Source organism: Chrysemys picta, chromosome 8 (genome assembly GCF_011386835.1).
Source record: "Chrysemys picta bellii isolate R12L10 chromosome 8, ASM1138683v2, whole genome shotgun sequence".
Taxonomy (NCBI): domain Eukaryota; kingdom Metazoa; phylum Chordata; order Testudines; family Emydidae; genus Chrysemys; species Chrysemys picta.
The window spans coordinates 82,802,708-82,830,502 of NC_088798.1; the positions used below are offsets into that span (position 1 = coordinate 82,802,708).

Sequence of the window (27,795 nt, forward strand, 5' to 3'; positions counted from 1 at the left end):
ATTTACAGCACCCCCATGAGATGAGTGGGTATTGTTATCCCTGTTTTACGGATACGGAACTTAGGCACAGTCAGGTTAAGGTTAAACATCCACCAATTTTGGGTGCCCAATTTGAGACACCTAGAATCTGATTTTTCTAAGTACTTAGCATTATACATACTGCCCCTCAAAATACAGCTCTTATTGACTTCAGTTGCAGCTCTGCTGTTTAAGAACTTGTACAAATCAGACCCCAGGACATAGGCGCTGACTCCGTGGGTGCTCCAACCCTGGAGCATCTACAGAAAAAAAATTAGTGGGTGCTTAGCACTCACTGGCAGCCAGTTCCCCTGCTGCCCACTGATCAGCACCTCCCCATCCCTCCCACCCACTGCAATCAGCTGTTCTGTGGTGTGCAGGAGATGCTGGGGGGCAAGGGGGAGAGGAGCAGGGCCAGGGTGCACTCGGGGGAGGGGCGGAACTGGGTGGGAAGAGGCGAGGTGGAGTGGGAGTGGGAAGAGCCAGGGCAAGGATGGGTGGCTTGGGGGAAAGGGTGGAGTGGGGGGTGGGGCCTGGTGCAGAGTGGGGGTTGAGCACCCCAGGGATGAGGAGGAAGCTGGTGCCTGTGCCCCAGTATCTAAAGTTAGGCACCCATAAAATGAGGAAACGACTGGAAAACTTGGTTTAAGCTATTTCCCTAGTATTACACAGGAACTCTGTGGCAAAGACAGGGATAGAATCCAATCCTCGAAGGAGGCATTTGACTGCCTTAACCTTAAGAATATCCTGTCTTTTCCTAAAATCCCTCACCTCATTCATTATACATCTTCCAGCTTCTGCAACAAAAGAAGAAGGGGTCCTACAGACAACATCCTCCTTCAATACACAACCCTTGTTCATCCCCAGAGCACTGTGGGGAAAAAATAGGATGTGATGATTTAACTAAAGACAATAGCATAATGCATATGCCCAAGAGGGCCAAATTGGAGCTTGCACAGGCAACCTCAATTCTGGCATTTCCTGGCTTTTGAGTGCTTGACTTTGCAACCTTAACAATGTTCTGTTAATGTCATTTGTGTGTGTGTGTGTGTGCGCGTGTGCTATTTCATAGTTTTTTTTTAAAGCCTAACTGAAAATACAGAAGCTTCTTTACGTAGCATCATATTTACACCCACATGATTCATCAGTAGGGTTGAAACTTTTCAAACCAACACAAGACCTCTGTCACTTGCGTTAATGTGGTAACTGATAGCAGTAGTGGGCTGTTATCCTCTATGTGGATGGGACACTTTGCCAGGAGGTTCACAGATATCCATTTACAGCAGAGGAATGGTGTGAATCTTGGGTTCAATTCCAGGCTCCAGAGGGCAGTGTGCTCTAGTGAACACAAAGACTCTTTTGCTCCTTTCCCCTAAGTTTGACCCCTTCTGCCTCATCCCCTTCAACTGGTCCCTGTACTAGTCCTGTGTCTACTCTACCACTAGCTCCTCAACCCAGTCCCATTCCCCTCATCTAGCCAGCATGTCTCCTTCCCCTCTTCCCCCTCCCCCAGATTCCCCATCTCAGTCTTCTTTCCCAATTTCTGATCTGTATCTCTCCCCACATCCCAGATTCTAGTCACCATCTCCCACCCCATGTTCTTGTCCCACTGACTCCCAAGTCTCAGGCTTCCACCCCAGGCTTCTCATCCAATCTTAGTGCACTGGGCTCCCCTTGACTTCTTGTCCCCAGTTTCTTTGACCGACAGGTCCCGTCCCGCCCCTCCCCTCACCCAACTCCTTGTCAGATTCTCTGCCCCCATCCCCACCCCCATAGTTCCCAGTCTCCTGCTTGCAGTACCTGGTTCCACTCTGCTTAAAGTTGCTTGGAACAGCCATTACAGGGAAAGCCCGGCTTTGCCCCTGTAGCCCTATGCTGGAGCATACGGAGTTGCTCTGTGGCGATGGTGCGTACACAGCGCAGTCACACACAGGAGCTCTAAGGGGATGACCATTTGTCACTTGTTCTCTGGGGACAATGCATGCAGTCTGGTCAGCACTAGGAGCTATGAGAGGCTTGAACATGCTCAGCGAGGACAGAATCTTCAGAGATTTTAGCTGTTAAGCTCTAGCAAGTATCTACTGAACCTGTGTGAACTCTGATTTTTCAAGACTTATAAACTTGAAATTTGGGTGAATTTTCACAGGGATAGCAAAAAGCACATCCCTACCTTAAAGCTTTCCAAAACACTCCTGTTATTAAACATTGAAAAACAAATATTTCCATCATCCTTGTTCTTTGAAATGGCTGAGCGCATTTTGGCTGAAGTTTTTCCACAACAATTCAGCCTGATGCAAACACCCAGCAAGGTCTAAATCATTAAAGTTTGGCACAAGTTTATGCAACTGAAAACAGGGTCATCTAATAGTAAGCGTCAGGCAACCTTAATAGATGGTGCTACCACCTCCACTTATAAGCAGTCTTTGAAGAAATGTTTGTCAGTATATTTTCCGTGGACTAATGTACTGACTATTTTACTATGATACTTATAAGATCAGTAATATTATTTAATAATATTTATACTGTTATCTTGGAATCCAAAATGAATTTGCAGATGTGTTAGCTAGTTAGTTTGAAGCTCACAAATTGCTGAATATGCCTTAAAAAGGTGAGGTTTAGACACTTATTCTGATTGTAAGCTAAATTCTTCTGCACAGACTCAATTTCCCTTTGTCCCGGAAAAAAAAAAAGATTTAAAGCACAATAGAATTTATCTGCCTCAAATCAATAAAAAGCATTAAAAAGATGTAAAGGAAGTATAGTTAACCAATTTAAGTATTATTGGAAGTCTTGTAGGACTGCAGATGTGCTGAATATGAAATTTATTATCTGAAAGGTACTTTGAAAGGTTTTGAGGAATTACTAGAATGCTTTCAAATGATGTGCAGCCACTTATGAAAAGTATTCAGGTGCTTTACCCAGTTTGAAAGGGAGTGCTTTTTCATAGCATTAGTTTTATAATGAGTCTTTTCAGGCAAATTTCAAAGGGTGTATGGTTCAGATATTTAAAGTTGAATTCATTCCTAATTTAGTATTTGACAAAGCTAATGCCTAATTGTTTTTAAACAGCCTACAGAGGGAAAATATTTTTCCTTATTCAAACATTGAAGTACAAACCATTTTTGTTTTGTTTTCATGTGTAGTGTTGAATTTGACAGCATGGTGGATTAGGGAAAAGCAGCATGTGTGTGCTAATGTAATCTTAATTGTTATAGTCACACATTTCCTTGATATCCATTTGTACAGAATGTTAATATTGTCTAAAAAGATTGACTGTTGGTATTCTGCTGCTAGAAGAGGATTTCTTCTAATACAGCACCTTTCATATTCCACGTATCTTAAAGAATTACAAACTCGTGAGTCAATACTGGCAGTGTGGTGACTCTGGAGCCAAGTCAAGCAGCTGTACATCCTTCAATAGCACCACACAACACTGCACATCACTTGTTTTATAAGACAAGTAATGCTGGTCAGGATGCACCCCTCTTTTTGGAGAGTGCTGTAAATCTTGAATTTCCCCTTGACAGTTCCCAGTGGCCTACAGAAGGATGTCAGTTTAACAATGCAAGAGTAATATGATATTATATTTAAAGTAAGTCAATCACTATTGCAGCGGTTCTCAAACTGTGGGTCGGGACCCCAAAGTAAGTCACGATCCCTTTTTAATAGGGTTGCCAGGGCTGGCTTAGGCTTGCTGGGGCCCAGGGACGAAGCCCGAGCCCCACTGCTCGGGACTGAAGCCCGAGGACTTCAGCCCTGGGCGATGGGGATAGGGTGACTAGGTGTCCGGTTTCTGACCGGACCACCCTGTCAAAAAGGGATCCACACGGCTCCTGTCAGCACCGCTGACTGGGTCATTGACTGTCTGGTTGGCAGCGCCGCACACGGGGCTGGCAGGCTCCCTGCTAGCCTCTATGCCGTGCGGTTCCCAGGAAGAAGCCAGCATGTCTCCCGTTATGCTCCTACGCGTAGGGGCAGCCAGGGGGCTCCACATGCTGCTCAGTGCCAAGTGCCGCCCCCACAGCTCCCATTGGCTGAGAACCATGGCCAATGGGAGCTGTGGGGGTGGTGCCTACAGATGAGGCAGTGTGCAGAGTGGCTTGGCTGTGCCTCCATGTAGGAGCCAGAGGCGAGACATGCCGTTGCTTCTGGGAGTTGCTTCAGGTAAGTACCACCCAGAGCATGCATGCCTGACGCCCTCCCAGGCCCCAAATCCCTGTCCCAGCCCTGAACGCCCCCACCACCACCCGAACCTCTCGATCCCAGCCTGGAGCACCATCCTGCACCCCAAGTCCCTCATCCCCAGCCCCACCCCAGAACCCGCACCCCTAGCCGGAAGCCTCACTCCCCCCCGGTGCCCCAACCACCTTGCCCCAGCCCTGATCCCCCTCCTGCCCTCTGACTCCCTTGGTCCCAGCCCAGAGCACTCTCCTACATCCCCAGACCCACCCCAGAATCTGCACCCCCAGCCAGAGCTCTCACACCTATCTGCACCCCAACCCCCTGCTCCAGCCCGGAGCCCCCTCCTGCACTCCAAACCCCTCTGCCCTAACCCGGAGCCCCCTCCTGCACCTCAAATCCCTCATCCCCAGCCCACACCCCCAGGCAGAGCCCACACCCCCAGGCAGAGCCCACACCCCCTCTCGCATCCCAACCCACTGCCTCAGCCTGGAGCCTCCTCCTTCACTCTGAACTCCTCATTTCTGGCCCCACCCCAGAGCCCACAACCTCATCCAGAGCCCTCACCCCCTCCTGCACCCCAGCCCCCAGTGCCAGTTCGGTGAAAATGAGTGAGTGAGGGAGGGAGGATGGGAAGAGCGAGCGACAGAGAGGGGGGGCATGGAGTGAGCAGGGGTGGGGCTTCGGAGAAGGGGTGGGGCATGGGCATGGCCTCGGATGAGGGGTGGGGCAAGGGTGTTTAGTTGTGTCTGAGTAGAAAGTTGGCATCCCTAGGTGGGACTCAGGTTACAAGCCCCCTGCCTGGGGCTGAAGTCCTTGAGCTTCAGCTTTGCCCCCTGCACCCAGTGTGGTGGGGCTTTGGCTTTGCCCCCCCCCCCCCCCCCCCGCCACGACCCTCCACACACACGGGGCAGCGGGGCTTGGGCAGGCTCAGGTTTCAGTCCCAGCTCCTGGGGTTATGTAGTAATTTTTGTTGTCAGAAGGGGTTCGCGGTGCAATGAGGTTTGAGAACCCCTGCTCTATTGCATAGGTGTTCAGAGCCAAAATTTAAATGAAGATAATATGAATCTACCAGATTCTCAGCTGGTGTAACTCAGCCTAGTTCTAGTGAGTTCAGTAGAGCTACAATGATCTGCACCTGCTGAGATATGTTAAAAAAATGTATTGACACCAAGCATGGCAGTAGTTAGCATTTTGGATGTTTATGCTGTTCTACCAGGAAAGTGGAGATGGAATGAAGGTATTTTTTTTTCCTTTTTACTGTCAAAAACCTAGGCTAAGTTACTGGTGCAGGATCTATTTGATTTGTTACAGTATTTTGCATCAATCTTTAAAATCCACTCACACAGAAGTGCTTCATTGGTTGACTCTGAGTGTGTGACAGAAAAAGTGTTCAATAAAATAAGAACACTGTATAGTCTCACCACTGGAGCTCACATTATACTTGTCACCCTACACTATATATACAAACTGTATCAGCCCTTGCTTTAAATGTACATTTGCAATTCTAGAAGGGAACCCTGGCAAAGACCCACCAAGAATATTCATCACTGAGGGAATGGGGAGAAAACCCCCAGAAAATTTATATGGTCAAGAAAGAAGTGCCTCAGAATTTAATTCAATCTTGAGTTGCTTCTGCCAACAGGGTTTTTTTTCTTCTCACATATCTGAAGATGTTTAAGATGCAGGAGTGGGTAGGGTGATCTCTTAGAATCAGCAATGTATAGGTTGGCAAACTACCCATAACATGTTACACTGCAGGAAGTGGTTAAAATACTGAGAAAAGACAAATAAAAATGGGCAGCTGGTAATTCTATTCAGCCCTGGACAAGGCAAAAATTGATTTACTCCTGATCTTGCAGTTGGGCTATTCTGCTGTTACCTGATTTTTGCTATCATCATCTGTAACTGGCAGTCCTCAGAAATCAGAAGTAAGGAGAAGTACCATAAAGAAATACCTCTTGACACTGCTCTTTTTTCACACAAGAATCATTGTGTTTAATGTCTTATATAGCTCCTGTGATGAAAGCACCTAGTGACTGTTATATTAAAAGCAGATCATGTACATCTTTTATAAAATTGCTAGGCCAGAAGTGCCTAACAGAAAAAAACCCATCATAGCCAAAACTAAACAACTTTCAGTCAGAAACCCATCTGAAAAGAATAGGCTTTCAATGGGAGTGGAAGTTCACTGAATTCGGGCTCTGACTTAGGCTACGTCTTCACTAGGGGGGAGGGGGGAAATCGATTTAAGATACGCAAATTTAGCTACGCGAATAGCGTAGCTGAATTCGACATATCCGAGCCGACTTACCCCGCTGTGAGGATGGCGGCAAATCGACCGCCGCGGCTCCCCCGTCGACGGCGCTTACTCCTACCTGCGCTGGTGGAGTACAAGTGTCGATTCGGGGATTGATTGTGGCATCCCAACGAGACGCGATCATTCGATCCCTGAGAGATTGATTTCTACCCGCCGATTCAGGCGGGTAGTGAAGACGTAGCCTTATTGAACAAGTTTCAAAGACTTAAGACCATTATATGACAACCCTGCAACCTGAAGTCCCTAAGGCAGGGACCCCACAGCAGAACTCTGTATTGCCACAGAAAATCTACCACAAAAGCTCTGCGCAATGGAGTAAGTAACAGAGCTCTCACAAACGGTGTTTCTATAGACAGAGCTCTTGGGCAGCATTCTTCCTGTTTGTCGTTCTACACATCTGTTACCTTTCGATCCTGCTCACTTGCAGAGTGCTGATCCTCCAGAAAAACTTTCTCCATGGTGGACCAGCTCCTGCCAGATCTGCTGACACTAAGGGTTTCTTTCCCCCAGTCTAGTTCTCCACAGGCTGGATCCTTCTGCCAGGTCTACCTCTAGGATACCAGCCTGGGTTTGGCCCTCCTCAATGCCTGCCACCTCCTCCTCCTCTACTGGCACCCTCTCCATTAAAGGCCAGTCACAGGAGACAACCTCTTGCAGCTCTAAGGAAGTCACCTGACTCCTTTGCAGGTGGGTCTGATAACTGACCCAAGCCATCTGATCCCCCAACTAATTAGGATCAGCTGGGTAGAAATGGGAGTGGCTTATCCATCACAGGTGAGGCACAGCACAACTCCCCTTACAGTGCCAGCAACCTGCGACAACATCCCTTAACCCAAGCTCTAGCTTAATGTACCATACATTTCTTTCAAAAGTCTTCACTAACCATTACACAAGCAATACATAAACATCAGCTATATAAATATAACAGAACATTTTCACTATAGAACATGAGGGCTAAGTTAAAAAGTTGGACAGGCACTATAAATCAGGCAAGCTATTATAAAGTGAGTAACAATGGATTATACGGCAGTAGGGAATGTGTTGGATTCATTAATTGCTCATTACCAGATAAAAACAAACAAGCAAACACTGACGTAATAAGTGGTTTTGTGTTTGGTTTGGGGGAGGGGGAGCTAGGGGGAATCCACTAAAACATACCTTTATTCTTAAGATACTTTTTCAACAAAAGGGATTTTTATTTTGAGATGCTGGGGCAGGGGGGTTGTTTGGGAATTATCTACTGTAAGTACCTCATGAAAAAAACAACACTTTTTATCCCAATTGCTCCAGCATATTCCTGGAGCAACTCTAGTCTTCCATCTCCTAAAAACATGGAAGTCAAGGGAGTTACTCTAGATTTGCACCAGATGGAGTTCGAGATTGAAATGTTTATGTAAATCACATCTTTAAAAACCAAACTCACTATAAAGTAACCTCTCACATAAACATGACACCAATGACAATTCATGGACTTTTTTCATGACATAACAATGCTAGGCTTCCAGAAGATAGGGTGAGATATGTATCTACTGAACACACCAAAAATTGCCAAATGAATTCCCTCTCAATAAGCAAAAAAACCCAAGCTATGCAGATCTGCATTATATTATATTTATATTAAAATTCCTAAATCCTTTTAGATAGGCTAAATAACCAAAAAGCAGAACACAGTGCTAACTGCAGAGGTTGGTAATGTCACGAAAGAATTCATAACAAGTTATTTGCTTTATAAAGTCTAAAAAAATTTCAAATAATTCTGTTTTGCTTCTAAAATATTTGAAAATGGTATTATACAGTGAGATGTGGCCTTAACTACCAGAGCACCACTTGATATTTGCTTTGTTTTATGAGACATTCTCTCAAGTAGCTCTACTTGAATCTATTAAGAAGAATAAAAGGAAACGCTATTTAGAAAAGTGTTTTTAAAATCCTGAGCAATTTCCATAATTGTGACACTCGGCACAATTTGATAGTATATCACATTGATTTTTATGTTTTAAGAAACAATCATTACATTATCATCTGCAGTCTAAGCAGTGGAGCCTAACCTCCTAATTAGGATGAAAAACTTACCAGTTACAACCCCAGTAAGTCACAGTAAATCAATATTTTTAATAAGGATTAATTTTTAAAAACTCTACAAGGTTGTATTGGAAGCTATGCTGGCATGTCTATTGATTAACATTTGGTATTACATCTCATAAAGGGCCCATTATATAAAGCATCAATCTAAGTGTAGTGTTTCCCTCTTCTTGAATATTATTGAATTATTTTTTGTATTTCACATTAAAAAGAGTCAAATAAAAGGGAATAGAGTACTAAAAGAATACAGATATACAGGAAGTGTATGTTCTACATTAACTCACTACAGAGTAATATAATGAATATTTCAGATTGTGCTTGACTCAAAATACATGATTAAAAATGCTGTAGAGCTTTTTTACTTACTATTTTCTTCCATGTCAGCATAAAATGTCTTAAATCTCATGATTTGTGGATGTGACAAAGTTTTAGTTGCTGTCATGCAGGGGATCAGTCATTTCACGATGACAATAAATCAACATTTTAGCTACAGACGGATTGCACTGTAATGTGGGAAAGAAGGATTTCTACAATAAAAAGAAAAGGGGGATCATCCACTTGCAATTTGGGGTTGTATTAATTTAAAAAAAGGAATGTATATTACACTAAAATACTAAGAAGTTGTTAATAAAGCAGCTTCCAAGACATGCCTAGAACACATGAATATGCATTTCTGTCATCCGAAACTATTCAGTGTATCTGATAAGAGATTTCCCTTGTTGCTTCTGATTCCCCTGCCCTCTATTGGAAGGTTTTTCAGGTAAACAGCCAATTTACCATGTATGAGAGATGTTTTATGTCATTTCATGGGGGAAAATGCTTTAAGAATCATAACCAGGTACCACTGAAAAATAAATCTAAATTCAACAGCAACCTAGCTGGAAATTTACAGACGCACACAAATCTGTGAATTGATGCTAGGTGGCAGTACTGTGCAATTAAAACAAAAAAATTCTCCTCTCTGACTCATTCCAGGCACTTTTCAAAACAAGCATCTTGTACATTCCAAGTAATGATTTAAACAACATACAGTCAGATATCATATTTTCTTTAATTTGAAACTCTTGAGAACTATATTACTTAAATAGATGTTTCAGAATTAGATTCCCTGCATGCAAAATAGTGCAAGGAGCAGTGGGAAAAGGTACATGTTCAGCTCAATACCTAGGGCCTCTTTCCGTACGTACTGCAGGAGGAAAAAACACCACTGAGGTTTGAGAGAGGAGTGTCTGCGTGAGTCCTATAAGATCATGGATCCTTATTCTTCTCTTCTACAAACTGTATATGTTCTGTCCTACTGTATTTCTCAGAAATAAATACAAGTTTGAAGTAAGTAGGATTTTAAAAGTGTGCGATTTACTTATTAAAATAATACTTCTAAGTAAAGGTTTGTTTTATTCAATTAAAAAACATTATAAAAATGTTTCAAAAGCATACAAAGATATTAAAATTAGGTAAATGTATCACCAGTGGGCAAATGAGATTAGACAACCAACACCACATATTTCTTGTCAAGCATTTTCAGAACATTGTTTACTTGTCACAGTACTAAATAGCCTTTGAAAGATAATGTGTGTAGTTCACAGAACCATAAAAACTGAAGAGGGAACAGGCTTAACAGGTCATCTTATCCATCCCCCAACCATCCAGAAAAATGTCCATGATAAAATACTGTCACTAAGATGGAAAACTCCATACTAGGTTTTTACCTATTTCACACTGCTTACTAACCACTTTGGCAGAATTGCAAATTACAATAATATACAATAGCATATTTAGCTTATTTGTGGAAATAATATTGTTTACATCTTATATAACACTGGAAGAGCACCCTTCCCCATTTCAAAAACCCACAAGTAATGGTAGAGAAGGACTTTTAATATGATAATAGTACACAGAGTAACATTAGTTTGCATTATAAAACAAACACAGTATAAGGGACCTGAGAATCACTGGACATCTACATAAAGAAATCACACTTCTCTCCCTCACATTTTACTAATGATGCACACACATTTATTGAATTAATTATAGATTATTAGCTGAGACCTACAGTTTCCAAACTCAATAACAAAAACAAAAAAAAGAGCATTGCAATCAAGTAGTAGGCCTCAGAATCACAGCATTTAGAATGGTAGCTGAGAGGACATATAGCCCAACTCTTAGCATTAGAGGGGGACTGTCCTTTAAGGGCAAGTCTACACTATAGTGTTACATCGGCACAGCCGCACCATTATAGCGCATCTGGTGAAGACGCGCTATGCCGACAGGAGAGCGCCGTCTTGTCAGCCTAATTACTCCACCTCGTCAAGAACTGAAAGCATCTCCTGCCAACCTAGTGCTAGTGTGGAGAACACAAAACTTGCACCGCTCAGGCAGGGGTGCTTTTTCACACCTCTGAGCGATGGAAGTTAAATCTATTTAACCAGTAGTGTAAACCTGCCCTAAGTGTTCTTAGTCCCCTAGGTCACTTCCAATGTTATTGCCTCATTCACCAGCCTTAACAAATTATTTTCTTGTCTAACTGACCTTCATATTGTTTTTGTCAGGGCAGAGGGTTTTTTCAGTGTTCTGTTTCAGTCCTTTTAACACTTTTTTAACTTTTTTATTTTCTCTAGTTTATCAAAAATTTTTATAGTTCTCACAAGGTACCGAACACTACCAACAGTACCCTCAATAGCCACAAACTGGTATCTAAAGAGGAAATCTCACCTGCCTGCTCTCACACAAGACATTCTTATTGTTAAAGTACATCATTCACTTTTTGGGGGGGGGGGCAACAAATCGTACCAGTCACTCATGGCTAATCACTCAAAGAGGTGAAACTCTGGCCATAAAATATAATTCAAGATCCCCACTAGTACATAGCTCCCATTTTGCAACCTCTGGCACCAGTTCTGGGTTGCCATAACATATCTAGCACCTGCAGGATGATTCCTATGTAGCGGAACCCTCTGGTAACATAGGCTTGGATGCACAAAAAGAGTTAGGCACCTAAGATTAAGTTTTAGGTGCCACAAGACTCACAATTCACAAAACTCCCAGCTAATCCTATAAGCATCTAAACTCCTTTGGTACCTAAAAGTTTCTGCAGTAAGAATTCCCTGAGCACCTATGTTTCTGCCTCTAAATTTGCACACTGCCTATCTCCTGTGTAAGCCACAGAGCACACCTTCTTACTCAAAACACAGTAAGAAGTCAGTAAGTTTGGCTACCTAAATTGCACGTGGGATCCAATCCAGTAGGTGCCTCTCTGAGCATGCCTATTGAATCCAGCTCTTCAGGTGAATTTGCACAAAGGAGACGGGCAGGAGTGGGAGGAGGACAACCTCCTTCATAACTTAGTCCTAACCACTGGTATTACTCACCTGGGATATAGGAAACCTCTGGTTGAAGTCACCAGTTCAACTCCTTTCTCCCCCAAAGGCAGAGAGGGGTCTGCCACCTCTCAGCTGAGTGTTCTAACCATTGGGATATGGGATAGTTTCATGTGGGGCTCCCTCAGTCTCTCCTGTTGAAGCTGTTACACTCTGGATAAATGAGAACAGTGTCATTTGGGCCACAGAGAAAGCAAGCACAAGGCTGAGAATGACCATATCTGGGGGATTAGAACACTCACCCAGGATGTGGGAAATCCAAGATCCACTCCCCCTGCTCCAACAGGTGCCCTAAAGTTTGAGGGAGATGCTTGCCTTCCCCCACCCCTAGCATAGGTGCCTAACTTCCAGAGAGGGTTCACAGCTGAGAATCACAAGCAGAGATAGGCATCTCCCTGCAGCCTGGAGTTTGATGCCTTCATGAAAACGGTGGGGCTAAGCCTCTCTCATTGGCTAGCCTAGGTGGCTCCCTGCCTAGCACACTGACTTTTATGGATTGCAACCTAAAGTACCTCTCTCTCTCCCCATTCACTATACTGGGAGCCTGGGCTTCCAATGCAGGCTTTCTGAACTGCAGTGATTTTCTAGGCTTCCAAAAGTTAGGCACTGGGAAGCTCAGTCACAACTACTAACTCCTTTTGTGCATCCAGGCTGTGGTGATTCTTGCACCGTTCCCTTCCTGGCTACTTGGGGGGACACAGCAAGAGGATGTAGCCAAGATTCCTTTACTCCCGGCTGATACCTGGATGCTATAAGGGTCTCTTGGAACCATTAGCAAACAGTGTAGATAACCTTTGCTGGGGTTACTGGCCTGGTGTATAGCAGCTTTAGGATTAGAAGAGGACAAAGTACACCACACCTTTGCAACCCCTGTTCTGCAGAACGAAGTGCTCCTCAGCCACAGCTGAACATCCGTTCCTCAGTTTCTATATGGTCATATCATAGTGAAATACAGTGATAATGTTCAACTTTGTGCCCACACAACCTTAGTTTATGAACATTTAGAGGTCCCAAAAAGGTGGATTAAAACTATTTCCTCCTATAAATCATATTTTATTAGACAAGAGCACCCTTCAAATGCATCACGTTTCAGTGTGTCTCCTGAAGTCCTCAGAAGGAGCTTCCGTACTAGACAGAAATAGAGTATAATGTTAAAGGCAGAGCCTCAAAAATAAACTTATCAACCAGTTAGAGCTCTTACACTAAACTGTGGTAAAACAACTTGTGTCAATGGTAACATCAGAAACACAAACAATAACAAATCCAACCTATCCATAATAGCAAAATCGGAAGTATTAGAGTGGGGAGGGTTGTTCCAATCTGGTGTATAAGAGATGCTAAAGCTGTATTTACAGATAAAAATGCTAATTTGTGCAACTCTGAATCACCAGTCTGGAACTTTTAAAATCTGCCTACCATTCCCTTTAGGGAGAGAATAGAGGAGGAGGATTATTACTCAGGAACAAACACTCAATGCTTTATGAACAAAGGTTGCATCTGCAGAGGAGAGGAGTCAAGTCAGTCCTGTACTGCCTGGAGTAATTATTTTGTACCCCTGACGGAAAAAAACACATGGTAGACCAAACTGCAAATGTGAAAATCAATTCCACCAAAGGATTCCCTCTTTCCTCATCAAGTGGCTATGAGCTAAGTGGAGTGGGTCCTGACACAGAGGACAAAGGATTCCTTCATTTGAATCCAGCGGTCCAAAGAAATCTTAGAAAGATTTTAAGGATCATATTCTGCTTTCCATTACACAAGGCAGAAAGTCAACTGAATTTAATGGAGTTATTCTGCTTTTACTCTGCCTTTTGGGCCACTTCCGCTGAATGCATAATCAGTCTGAAGACCCTAAATTCCCCCACATCCTGTAGTAAAAAGGTCAGATCCCTTCTAACAATGATAGCATGCCAGTGTGGCTCTGTTTTTAAAAAGCTATGGCTTTTAATTTCCTGGTTATTTGATAATTACTCTATTTAACATGTGATTATTTGCATGAAAAAGTGATTGACATCAGCTGGTATTAATGATTGTGGGTGAGTTTAGTTCCTGTTTGTAAACTAAAGCTCTTCCATAAATGAGAGTTTTCTTGTTCAAGGTGGTGGATGTTCTGGGCTCTGATGAAGACATGTGTGCACTGAAATGCTAGCCATATCTTTCTTATGTTAAATATTGATGCTAAGTAAATGAATAGTAACATTTTATTGGATAAAGGAATTTGAGATATCTTTTGGTATTGGACTGCCACAGCTTTTTCTTTTGTAACTTGCTATAGCAGCATTTAGCAGTTTGGCTCTGTGTGATTTGAGCATCCATGTTTGGGAAACATTTCTCTTTAAAAATTAAGTATGCATTACCTGGTATTGACTATATACAAGCTAGCATATATACATACTGCACCATTTATATCGGTATGCATTAAGCACAAATATTGTAAAAGTGATATAGCCTAAACTGACCAATACCATAATCCTGTTCACTTATGCTAAGTATCCCATAACACCTTGCATTTGCTGAAGCAAGCATTTGGCACAAGCAGATAGGAAACTTGTCAAGATACATTTATTCTATATTTTAGTACAAGCTGGGAAGTACGCTCACAGACCAGTACCTGGAATGCTAGTGTCCAAAACAAAGATAAGGAAAAAACATAACAACAAGTTAGGGAAGTAGAACAAACTAATGGGTTGGATTTTAAGGACATGTGAAGAGATGAGTAACTTGTAAAATCATATAAATAATACTAGCAGAAGTGTGTAATTGTGGAAGCACACCTTCTGAGTAAGGTGAGTGTAACATCACTGCATGACACAGTTTCCTGGAGACAGATTCTATACCATGCCATTTTCCAGTACTATACTATTATTGGCTTAGAGCAATAAACCTGACTGACATTGGTTATTTGGCCAAAGTGTGGTCACGCAATTGACTATACAATTTATCAATGCACACCTTCTATGTTTGAAAGACAAAAGGTACATCATCAATGGTTTAGCCAAAGGAGAAACAAAGGGGCAAGCTTTAAAACCTGTGGAATATTGGGGAAGAGGGGGGAAGGGGAAACAAAATATCACCTGTGTGTTCTGGCACTTCTTGTGGCAACTACAGCAAACAGGAAAAGGATTATCAGCAACTTGGTCAAATGAAACTAAACAGGGACCTGACTGGGTAGTGTCAGCAGAGGAAACACTACTATACAGGGTTTGTGAAGTTGCACACTAATTCTGGTAATGCTACCACTGCTAGGTTGGGTCAATGGATAATAAGTGCCACAGATACTTAACTATGTTGGCTGTGGTTTTGGAGAATTCACAATACCTAAATTTTATAGGGACATGAGAAAAATCTTATGACCATCTGAAAAGTGTATTATAAAAGTGTTTAAACCCTGCTGATGATACATGATAGCAGTTTGTTACAGCTGTACATAATAGAATGTTTCTGAGGGGGGGAAAAAAGTAAAATTCACATATTAAATTAAGGATTGATTCCTGTAAAGGGCTGGACGTCATCAGCACCTACTACGGGAACTTCACTCATCACTTTATACGAAATATCCCTACCATTTTTCAGGACCAAGACTTAAAATTCTGACAGCAAATCAGATGTCTGGGTAGTTGACAAATATTCCCCCCAAAAGAGTGTGTTTTTGAGTCTTCAGACAGTAATTAAATATTTAGCGGAAACTTCTAGCCAATTGTTAATTCGATAAAAATCAGGAAGATAGTAGGTTTTTATAATTGTTTGTTTCTCTATGGTTGACATACAGTCTTTGATCTTATCAATGTATTATATCTTTTCATAAAGTCAGCTTTCTACTACTGCTCTATGCTGCACTAACATCCATTACATGAAGTGACGGTGTCTTAACTGAAATTACTTTACTCCTGTCCGTTTCATAAAAATTCATTGTTTTAATCTAGTACATGTAATATTAACAAGAATTAAATGTCTGGTCCCTCTATTATTCGGTCACTGACACTTTTCTTCACATGAAAGCAAAACTGTTAACAGTTTAGGTTTTTTTTTTTTTTAAATAACCCATTTCATGATACTTTCTAAAAAAATAAATGATTACAATACTAGTAGCAGGAAGGATACCTGAGTGCTGTCCAGATGTCAACTGTCACTTCTAAGATTCGCCTCACCTTCACTTCAAGATTTGCTCATTAAATATAACCAGGGAATAAACATTCAATGTGTGTGCACATGTGATGGGTGTGTGTGTGTGTGTGTGTGTGTGTGTGTGTGTGTGTGTGATGGGCTATAGAGACCTAGGAAGAACAGTATGAAAAGTCAGACAGAAAAGTCCACTGAAATCCTTAGAATTAGGCACCCCAGTATGAGCCTCAAAAAAGTGATACTCATTCTTCCAAAGAAGATCTAGGCCCTTATCCAGCAAAGCACTTGAATACATGCTTAACTAGGCTGAAGTCAATGAGACTAGTCATATGATTAAGGGCTTTACTCGATCATGGCCTTAGGGAGTGTTTCACTTAATTCCTACAGTTGTGTGTTCAGAAAATGGATTTCCATGAAACAGTAAAATTAAAACAAAAGAGGCTGTTAACTCCAGGTAGTCACACAGAATAACATCAAGCATAATACCCCAAAATTATACAGACATCTCCCATGTTCTCCACAATAAACAATGCAGAGCGGTCTGCCAAGTCCGGAGATAGCCTGAAGTAATAAACATGAAAAGTGTGAACCTTATCATTCCTCTCAAGAGAGCGTCAACTCCAAGACTCACTGCTCTGGAGGGTCACACAAACACCTCAGTGAAGACAACAGCTTCCCCCACTCACCTAACGGATACAACTTGGCTGGTGCAGTAGGACCTCCCTGCTGTCACCCCTGCCTTTAAGGATGACCCGTGACCTCTCTAGGAATAAAGGGATCCCTTTGCCAGCACCAATCCAAATGTGTCAGGATGGAGCCATGGAGCAAGGGTATGATCGTAGGGATGGAGCCACAGGATGCTTCATGTCATGGTATATCAGTGCCTCAGATTACCTTAATATGGGTCTGGATAGACTGGCTAGTGCACACTGACTGAGTCAACTGTTCAATAGTTATTTTTATCTTCCCTGTTGAAAGAGTGGATTTCACTTAGTACAATTCCCTTAGTAAATTATTTACTCATGCACAGGCAAACAACAAACCCACTCACAAACAAACATAAACAAGCAAACTGACAAACTATAAACTCATCAAGACATTTTTCTTAAAGAACTAACAAGGAAATAAAATAATATCTATTTTTAAATACTTGGCTGTTACAATGATGGCGACTACCACAAGACATGGCTTCTCCCCAGCTTCCAAACACTCGCTGACACACCCAATCTCCTTTAAGAAGGTTTGGTCTCTTAACATAGGCAAGTAAGGCAACAGAAAAACAGTTTTTTTAACTCATTCCTCTTCCGTGTACTCTTCAGTGTACTTTTCCTCCATCCCCACTGTCATCACTGTTTTTGACACACACACACACACACACACACACACACACACACACACACACACACACACGAAACACATGACTCCCTTGCCTGCGAATCAAACCTAGAAAATTATAAGCAACTGAAAAGGAACTTTGAAATAGAAACACATAACTTTTGTAATAACCTCAGATATAGCTATCACTGGTATAATATAAATATTTTAAACCAAGGCCTCCAGTTTCTATGATAACAGCATTGCATCTTTCAAATTAAAAAAGGACCTTTGCTATATTACACTTCGTTTGAAATTTAGACATCCTCTGGATCTAGTATGAGACTGTGGGGTGTACTCTGAAAGACACTGTGCTGTTGGTAGGTGAAATTGAGACTTCGGGATAGTGTTCCAGATATAGGGTGACCAGATGTCCTTATTTTATAGGGACAGTACCGATATTTGAGGCTTTTTCTTATATAGAAGCCTATTCTCCCCCCCAATCCCGATTTTTCACACCTGCTGTCTGGTCACCCTATCCAGATATTGTAGTAACCAATCTAGAGCTATAGATGTATTCTCCACACAAGCTAAATTACACAAGTATTTTATGATCCTGCTGCTCTAAGTAATGTCTGACCCAATTGATTCAGGTGTATTTTACAATATTAGCATCTATAGTTTTTTTCATTAATATTGTTTAAAAGTGGAAGTGGGTATACTCAGCACTTATTTCTTTTCAAATCACAGTGGCTACAGCATTCCTAGCCCCTGTGTTAAGTTGCTAGTTGAAGGGTTTTGACAGTTTTACCCTACATCTTTTTATTCAGAAAGACTTCTAATCCTGAAACTGGTTCTTTGTTTTAAATCAGAGATGTATTGATTAACTGTGAGATAGAACGTAGCTCACTGGTGGCTGAGTAGGGTATACACTATGGAATTAGGACAGTTAAACACTGTAATCGATCCTTTCATTCTACAGCCACTGCTGCTGCAGCAAGCAGTTTCTCTAAGCTATTAATTTTATTATTAGCACACCTGGAGACATTGTTTCCCTGAGGGAAAAGCAATTCAGCTGTGTATGCTCCAAAGACCAGTGGCATGGGATCAATGAGACAGCTGGGACTGCAAGGTTTCGAAGCATCTTTTTCCATTGGAATTCAGATTGGTGTGACAATGCAGTTTGTAAAATAGCAATGATGCAGTGATATTGCTTAAATTTTCTGTTTGCCTCATCTCACCTCATTTACAGTTAATCCCTTTTAAACAAGTTAGCCATGTTACAAGAAGATAAAGTCACTGGAAGTACAGAGAGACTCTAGCAAACAAATATTGTCTGAAGATCTGGCAATTACATAATGGTTACGGATTTTGCCAGCTGTATTGTGTCCAAGCTTTCTTCTAACCATGAGTTCTCCTTCACTACACCGGATATCAACCTAAGCCCAACAAGTACCATTTTGCTCCTTGAACCATTAACTTCTCCCTTTCCTTCTACAAGAATGAGGCAAAGTGCCTCAGTCTGAGGACAATGGATCGACATTCATGTCGCACTCCCCATCAGTACCCAGCCCAGGCCAGGGAAGTTAGTGATCCAGTAAATCAGCCTTCTTTAAAAACTAGTGCGACTCCATACTTGAGACAAAAATGGAAAGAGGGGAAGGACTGAGAACTAAATTTCTGCTAAGCACTGAATTATCTTGTGTAGAAATATGAAACAGAGAACCCCTATTGTGCCAAGAGTTCATGATTCCAACTTTGATGATTTTCATGTGTGGAGGGAGAGAAGATAAGAACTGAATAAGGGTCATGTGTGTTAAATTTGCCATGGGATCATACAGATTAAAATTCACATCTCAAGAAAAATATTCTAAATTCAACTTTTATATCACGCAGTATGCTATAGGGAAAGGGCTAATTAAAAGTTTCTGAAACATTTACTTTCATTTCATATCAATGAGAAGGAAACTCAAAATTAAACAGTAAATTGAAGCAGCACAGTATTAGCAGTAGTTGACTTTACTTTGCATTAGTGATTGAACTTGTTGTTGTTGTTGTTGCAACCCTTTTGAAAGAAAGTTATACTTGGTTTATTATGTTGTAATTCCAGAATATAAGATAAAGATTAATGCTTTCCATTGTGAACACTCCCACTTTCATTTGAAGAAAGAGTAGGGGAAGTAGGTCTTTATATATATAAAATTTATTACCTGTAGTCTCTGCCCAGAGGAGGAATTATTTTTATTAGAAGAATAAGAATTGTGCATTAAATGGAAGAGCCATGTTACGAGGTTTTGTGAAAGTATTGTTTTTCTACTTTTTTTTAAAGTTGCTTTTTGTGCTTCATTTATAAATTAAAAATAGAACTGAATAGGCTTAATGAGCATCAAATCCTCAATGAGAACTAGCACACACAGATATTTTTACCCACATTAGACATGTTTGTGAGGGGAAAAGAAACTCATTTGAAGCTTCACATAAGTTCTGAGCTCCACCAAAATAGTCTATAAAGCTTGAAATTCTCTGAACACACACACACACGCACACACACACACACACATCTCCATTAAAAAAGAAATTCAAAGGGAATTCACAGACTGAAATCTTTATAAAGAGAATGTTAAAGTTGAGGCACATAGAGCCGGAACCAAAGCCCAATGAAACAGGAGCCTTACTATTAATTTCAGGAGGTTTGGATCAGGCCCATGTTGCCTTTTTAAAACACAATAGGCCCGCTTTCTGTGAAACCTGAGCACCTTTAATTCACAATAAATTCAGTGGGAGTTGATGACATTGAGAAATTTGAAAGAGGCACTCAGAATGAAGAGCCCATTTCTAGTAGAACTTTATAGTGTTCAGAAAATCTTAAATACTAAAAACTCAAGGAATTTTCAATGAGCCAATAAGCACTTCCTCCATATCTCTGCCTATGAGCCACAGACCTTGTTAACTTACTACATCTACATTATGGCTACTACAGTCCCTGTATGCTTAATTATCCACTCACTCTCATGGTCTAGAAAATACAACTTCTCATGTATTGCCATTCACGTATGGTCCAGAGATGACAACCTCTCATTCACAGTCCCATCATGGCTTAGAAATTCCAACATATCTTATTCATGCTCTAAACCTCCAGTTAAAGTGTATATGCTTTTACTCCATTCTACTTAGGCACACCCTGAGCTGGGGTTATATTTCTGCTCCATAGCCCATAAATGTTTAGGCCCCACTTAGCAACTTCCTCACACAGCAATTACCAGCTCTTGTCCAATTCTCTCTACAATTCCTTTCCCTCATGTGGTCTGGTGTTTGGCCTAACATAACCTGAGGGTGTAGAGATGCATCCATAACATCTCTTGTACGTCTTCCTGCCCAAGTTGGATTCTGCACATTTGACTGGAGGCTGGCCATCACCAATCATCTCTTAAAGACATACTGACAAGTTCAGGGGAAGGCTTTCCAATACAGGTGCTGTATATCAAGGATACAGATCCTGCCTCTGACCTGCACTCTTTCTGATAGTATTGGAGACTAATCCTTGTACCTGATATAGGTTGGAAGGTTTAGTGTAGGTTATATCATACATGCAGAAAACAAACTGTTGAAATCACATACTCAACATGGCAAACTTAAGTTCTGGGTATCTAATGGCAAGGGCTTGACATCGTGAGGAATAGGGTGGGTAAGGATGTTGGAGCAGAGTTATAGCTGATGAAAGCTTGCAGTCGGATAATGAAACTTGATGAGGTGACATTGGACCAATGCCACAGACACACTTAAACCAGTCTTTGTGCATCTATTTTAGATGTAACTAGATCAATTTTAAATCAATTATGTTACACCAGTGCAAGTTTGTTTAATATGAAGAAAGTTATATTTGCAACCTTAATTAGCAGAGTGTGAAGTTTACCATTCTGCAGAGGACCAGCAAAAGTCCTGTGCACAACTTAAATCCACAAAACAGGACTTTAGTGGTACTAAGTGTTGCACAGTCTCTACAGAAGAATGAATTTCCTCAATTAAGTTTATTTATGTAGAAAGTAGCGGAGTGTGTGTGTGAGGGAAAATGGAACAATAAAACCTACTTCACCACCACAACAGACTCATGACTAAAGTTAGTAAAAACACTCCAAAATGCTGTTCAGTGCCATCACATTCAAGACCATTTTTAATGTTGACTCCACAAGAAGTCTATTTTATAGAATAGATATTCTTGTCCTATGTTACAATTAAAAATAAAGCAGCTAGTGAGAATTATAGAAATATGTGATTTCACTCCTTTATTCTATGTGCAAACCCATTTTCTAGAAATGTATCTGTTTCCTGAAACTGTTTAGAGATTTTTGACATACATTTTTCAGCTGACTGTTATTTGTGAGCTGTGCATTTTGGCCATTCGCAGTGTTTTATTGGTAACTAAAGTTCCATGGCATCGTTTATGCTAAAAAAATGGACTTCCAAAAGTGATTAGACTTGTTCAAGGGCAAATACCAATGTCGACATGCAAACCAGCTGTATATACAAAGAACAGCATTGCCTTATCATTGTGGGAATAAAGACCTGTTCACACCAGTATTCATGAATAACAAAGATTATCCAACTTTGTAAGGCACTATGAGATCTAAAAATGAAAAGCATTATATGCACTAAATATTTTTATTACTTTTTAATGCAAGGCACTTTATGGGCTACACACATTCCCATCAATAGGTCCTCAGAGAGCTGTGTAGTGCCTTTACCGATTGGCAGCATAGAACATGGATAACAAAGTGTTCAATACATTTGAGTCACTCATCTTCACAATCAGATATGAAAACATTTGAAGGTAAAGCAAAAATTTAGTATTGTAATCAGCCAGAAGACATTGTCTACATCACACCTCTCTCTCTCTCTCTCTCTCTCTCTCTCTTTAACTCCACCTACATTTAAAAGATTTTTTTTAAAGACTTGAACTCAGGACTGCTAAGTGTACTAATGCCCAGGAAAAAGCAGCAAATTGAACGTTCCTGTCTCTCGGACTATTATTTGCCCTTTTTTCTGGATGAAATAATGAAATATGACTACAGAAAAATGAATTCAAAGTGTCATCCTGAAAAAGGAAAGAAAACTGGCATCCATACCAAAAACAAGCCAATCCTTTAAAGTTTTCACTGAACCCGTAATTAAAAAAAAACAAAAAACACTCTGCCATTTGTTGGATTCCTCTCTGTTGTGATTTTTATGAGCAATGCAAAGCTTGAGCTGAGCCAGGGGAATATGCAGAAATCTAAGAAACAGAAATTAAGAGGCAATTGCTCCTTGAAATCTTTTAGTTGTTCTGACAAACCAGCTTGCCACTGTCATACAGAGACGTAGGAGTGGAGAGGGAGGTGTTAACAAGAAAAAAATATTGGTCAAAGAAGTTGCACATCAGAATGCAGATGAAACAGGCAAAACATACCAGGCACCGTGCAAAAATAAAACAGACCTAGGGAAGGCTCATCTCTGGACCCCTGATGAGGCTTGTAAAGCTTCAAAGATGCCAAGTTAACTAATGCCATCTATCAGCAGGGAAGCCAGAAGAGGGGCATGGAAGACCCTTATGCACAGGCTTAACTCTGTATGCCAGTAGTCCCATTGACTTTAATGGGACTGCTCATGCTAGTAAAGCTAAGCACGTATAAGGGTTTGCAGGGCCAGGACCCAAGTGTTGTACATACTGTGTATATGGTAGCTGTGTAAAAATGTTCTCTAACAGTCTTTCACTCAACAGCCTTGATGCTGGCCAGATGGTAAAAACAGTCAACAAAACCTTTTTAAGAGACTTTGAAACATACCTAATAAAGTATATTTTATATTAAACGGATATTTAGAGATATACCATAATTTATTAAATGTATTCATTATAAATCCTTTCACATTTATATTGAACTCAAAATATGACTGATTTCATTTTTTCTGGTGCCCTGTTGTACTAAGGACATTGGGACATGAAGGGTCAATAACATATTAAAGAAATAACCATTTATGCATTATTTATTAACTGTGTCTTCTCCTCCGCTCCTGGAAGAGACGCAGAAAATCCTGCATGCATACAGGAAAGAACAGACTGCGCCCATAAGAACTACTGCAATACAGATAATAAATAAATAAAATAATAGTAACAATTAATATTAGGTAACAGTTACCTACCTGGGTTATAATGATATCTACTTCCTTCCCCTCCTCACATGTTTCAACAGCATATTCAGAGACTGGATTTCAAAGCATTCTCTAATGCTCCAGAAGCATGTCTCCTTTGAGAAAAGGTGTAAGAAGTATAATTCCTACTGAAAATGTTAAAAGTGTTGCACTGTATAGCAAGTTGAGTGTGCATAATACTGAGGGCACAGAACTAAAGTCTAAACTGAAAAGTAGTTGTATGGAGCTAGGATGTTCAAAAGGATGTGGAAGTGGGCAGTGTATGAAAACTATGAGGACTTAGCTTTTTCACGAGATAGCAGAGGAATAACTTTAGAAAAAAAATCTCATGTAGCTAAGTGTCAAGTGGGCATATCAGAGCTACCTGTGGAGACACTTAAACATGCATGCTTGTCATGTTTCCAAATATTTGAAATCAGGTAGCTCTTTTCTTTGAATGCATGTGGTTTATACAGAGTACAGTTAATTTTCCAAAGTAATCTGTCTCCTCTCAGAGTTTGCCCAAAGGACCTCAGTCCTGACAGGCAATATCTCTGCTATTCTACCCCTAGACCTTCACTGAGCAGAGCCTGCTTTCCAGTGTTTCCCAACTGTGTGTAATATTTGTGATGTGCACAAATGGGACTGGGTTGAGGAACAACAGGAAATTTGTATAAGGAAAAGGAAAAAGGTGGCTTTATGCCAAATTGATAGCCTTCTTACTCTGGGGCTGTCTGTCTGGTTCATCACCCTTCCTTGCCCTCCAGTTAGTTACAGCAGCCTCAGGTCTGCTCTAATCTATGGGGCCATTGGCAGCCAGAACATGAAGCCTTTCTTGCCATACCATCATTCCTTCACAACATATTGGGGTTAGGTGTCGTGTAGAGCCATTAATCTGGCTCTCTTCCACTTCTGGGGTCCCCCTATATGCAAAGGGAACAACAGTGTTAGACAGAACCCAGCTAACATAGGGGCAAATTCAGGTCCAACGTCTGTGGATACAGAGGTTCTGCATGCACTAAAGTGTGACGTTGCATGTTAGGAATCGGAGCCTCACAAAGGATATGCATGCCTTTCTCAGCACAGAAGTCAACTCTGTAGGGACCCTTGCAGAGCACCATATACGTGTGAGGCATATTCTGGCAAGCAGAGGAGGGGTTGGGAGGATCTACTGTTCGGTGGATCTTCCCGTAAGTGTGTGACCAATAAAGGCCTGCAAAGCCTGCTCCAACCATAAAGTTGGATTATTTTAAGTACAGGGGTTCTATAGCCACTCCGTGGCCTATCAAGGAGGATCTACTTCATCCCAGCCTGTCTATTTGGGTGAGCACTGAGCTCTGGCTATAAAATGTAGGGTACTGAATGTAGTATCAGCAACAAACTACAGCATGCACTTGAGTTTCTTTGTTGTAAAAAAAATAGGTTATATATTAAAACTCTACTGATACATTTGCTGCTAGTGGCTGCTCATAACTATTACATACTTGGTTTTTACTTTATTATTTTGTATAATAGTTACAGTTATAGTTAGAACTATAACATATCTAACCGATATAGAAAAAAACATATTTCCTACCAACGAAGAGCAGGTACTTGGGGTACACAAGGGAGCAACTGTTTCAGAGCATACAGCAGTACTACACATTAGCTAAGGACAAGAAAGGAAAAAATAAACTGTAAGGGAAATTTAGGCAGAATCTAATTACACAAGTTGGAATATGGCCAAGACACTACATTTAACACCCCTACTCCTGTGAAGAGTGCCATGGGATCTTTAATGACCACAAGTGGTCAGGACCTCAGTTTTAGATCTCATCTGATAGACAGGCTAATGAGATTTCCAGTATTTCTTGCTTCTGCTTAGACTGACAGCAACCTTTCTTATAGATTTCAACAGAACCTGAACAGAACCAGAAATTACAGAGCTGGGCAAAAGTGATAATATGTAACTTTTTTCAAATCTCAAAACAAGTTTGATTCAAGTTCAAGATGAATTTTATTAAGTATACGTAAATTATCCAAAGTTTGGTTACCAATCCTTATCATTCTCTCTCTCTCTCTCTCTCTCACACACACACTCACACACACACACACAGAGTGAAATCTATATGATAAAATCTAACAAATACAGAAAATTCAAAATGCTTTACTACTTATTAGCAGAATTTTTTTCAGTATTTTTTTAAAAGGACGATTACTATTGCTATGCAAGGTACTTAAAAGTACAGTTCAATGGTATATCTTGTTCTACTCCACAAATAATTTAGCTGCAAAAAATATTATCTGCATACTTAACCAATAAACCTGGACTGAGTCATTGTTTACATAATACACATTAAAGAAATAACATTTGATATACTTGTCCCATTTTTACAATTGGTATAGCCTTTTAATTAGATAATAAGGCTTCCGTCTGAATATTTCAGATGAATATTTTTTTCAATAAAGAGTGTTAACCAAAAAGAAAAATTGTAATGTCCTTTTCTCTCCCTATTAGTTTATCTCAGTTCTAACTCACATAGGTACAGCATAGTGGCTGCCTATAGTACAAGTGCTTTACAAAATTAAATGTACACCTCCAGCAACTGCACCCAAACAAGGGCAGCCACAATTTGCCCCTAAATCTGAAATCCTATCACTGATTCATACCATTGTGAACCTATGTTGGGTTCTGTTCTATTTTTAACAGAGTGGTACTTTTCCATTTACTGGTTTTTGTGTAAGTCACATTCTTAAGGCGTGCACCTTCCTCCAAATATCTCAAAGCAGTTTTATATGAAGTACATTAAGCCTCGTAACTCTGAAAGCAATGCATTTTACTTATTTTACAGATGATTAAAATAAGGCACAAGCAGGTGAAGTGACTGGTCCATGGTCACACTAGTGAAACCAAGAACAGAACTCGAGTCCTAACTTCCAGTCACCACTAGATCACAATGGTCTATGCATTCTACAATATGCAGATTTTTTTCCAGATTCTTCAGTGATTTTATGTGTAGATACAAAAGTTTAGAGATAACAATTGATAATTATTTTTACACAAGTGTCAAAATGCCAAACCACTAATTTATATTCTAGTGTGTTTCTGCGTTTATCACTCATATCCCAATCCACATTTATCTCCACGCTCCTTAAGCAGGCTACCTATTGCCAGTGCCTCGTCTTCCTCTCCAACTCCTGACCTTTATCCCTTCCAGTCTCTCTTCTGTCCTCCCTATTAACACTACTCACACAAAAGCCACTGAGAGAGTAGTGCAAAGCAGCATTCACAAACAGTTGTTTGAATTCAAAATGGTTTTGACCAGTTATTTTATCCTTTTTATTCACTATTCATGAATATTGGTAAAAATTAGTTTTCAGAAATGTTTATAGAATGGCTGCTCTTTACGTGAATACCCATATTCACAACCAGACAAGGATAGTTGTGTGCAAACATCAATATTAGCCATTCACTGTTCTCCTTTTTTAAAAGTTTCAGTTATCCAATCAGCAAGCAGAAATACCTTATTATTTAGGTGACCACAGGCTAATTTTTTTTATGCTTCACCTGTTCAGCAAACAATTATAAATAAGTTCATTAAAAATATCAAAACATGCATGGATAATTCACAGACAGAATATAAAATTAAATGTATGCAATAAAGTATTTGTTATGAATAGTTTGCTGATTTCTTTTAATTTCCTCTATCCTTCAAAGTCTAAGGCCCCATCTACACTAGCATGTTTCTGCACAGTAAAGTGGCTTTCTGCACAGTAACTCCCAAGGTGTACACACTGCCAAGCCACTTAGTGCACAGAAACTGCACAGTTGTAGCCCTCTAAAAAAACCCCCTGATAAGAGGCGTAGAGCTTTCTGCACCAAGGCTACAGCGCTGTGGGGCCAGTGTAGACACTGTGGCAATTACAGCACTGTGATTGGCCTCCGGGAGGTGTCCTGTTCTCACCTCTCTGGTCATTGGTTTGAACTCTACTGCCCTGTCCTCAGGTGACCAACCGTTATCCCCACCCCGTAAATTCCTTTGCAAATTTGGTCTCAGCGCATCTTTCCAGGTGGCCATGCCTGCTCCACGCACCAAGCGATCCCCCACTTACAGCAATGCTGAGCTGCTGGACCTCATTGGCGTTTTGGGAGAGGAAGCTGTGGAGTCCCAGCTGCGCTCCAACCATAGGAATTTATGATACCTACGGACAGATTTCACAATGCATGATAGAAAGGGGACA

The 27,795-nt window shown here is 40.8% G+C and overlaps 1 protein-coding gene across 11 annotated transcripts in view; it reads right to left on the minus strand.

Moving 5' to 3' along the window:
- The window catches only part of TENM2 (teneurin transmembrane protein 2), a 1,090,181-nt gene that overhangs the window by 830,674 nt on the left and 231,712 nt on the right, over positions 1 to 27,795 (minus strand). For 3 of the 11 annotated variants that reach the window (XM_065554888.1, XM_065554894.1, XM_065554885.1), the window contains exon 3: positions 8,966 to 9,126. The exons of the other annotated variants lie outside the window; for them this stretch is intronic. The gene's annotated coding sequence lies outside the window, so the exon portion shown is untranslated. The remainder of the gene's footprint in view (positions 1 to 8,965; positions 9,127 to 27,795) is intronic. 11 annotated transcript variants of the gene reach the window in all.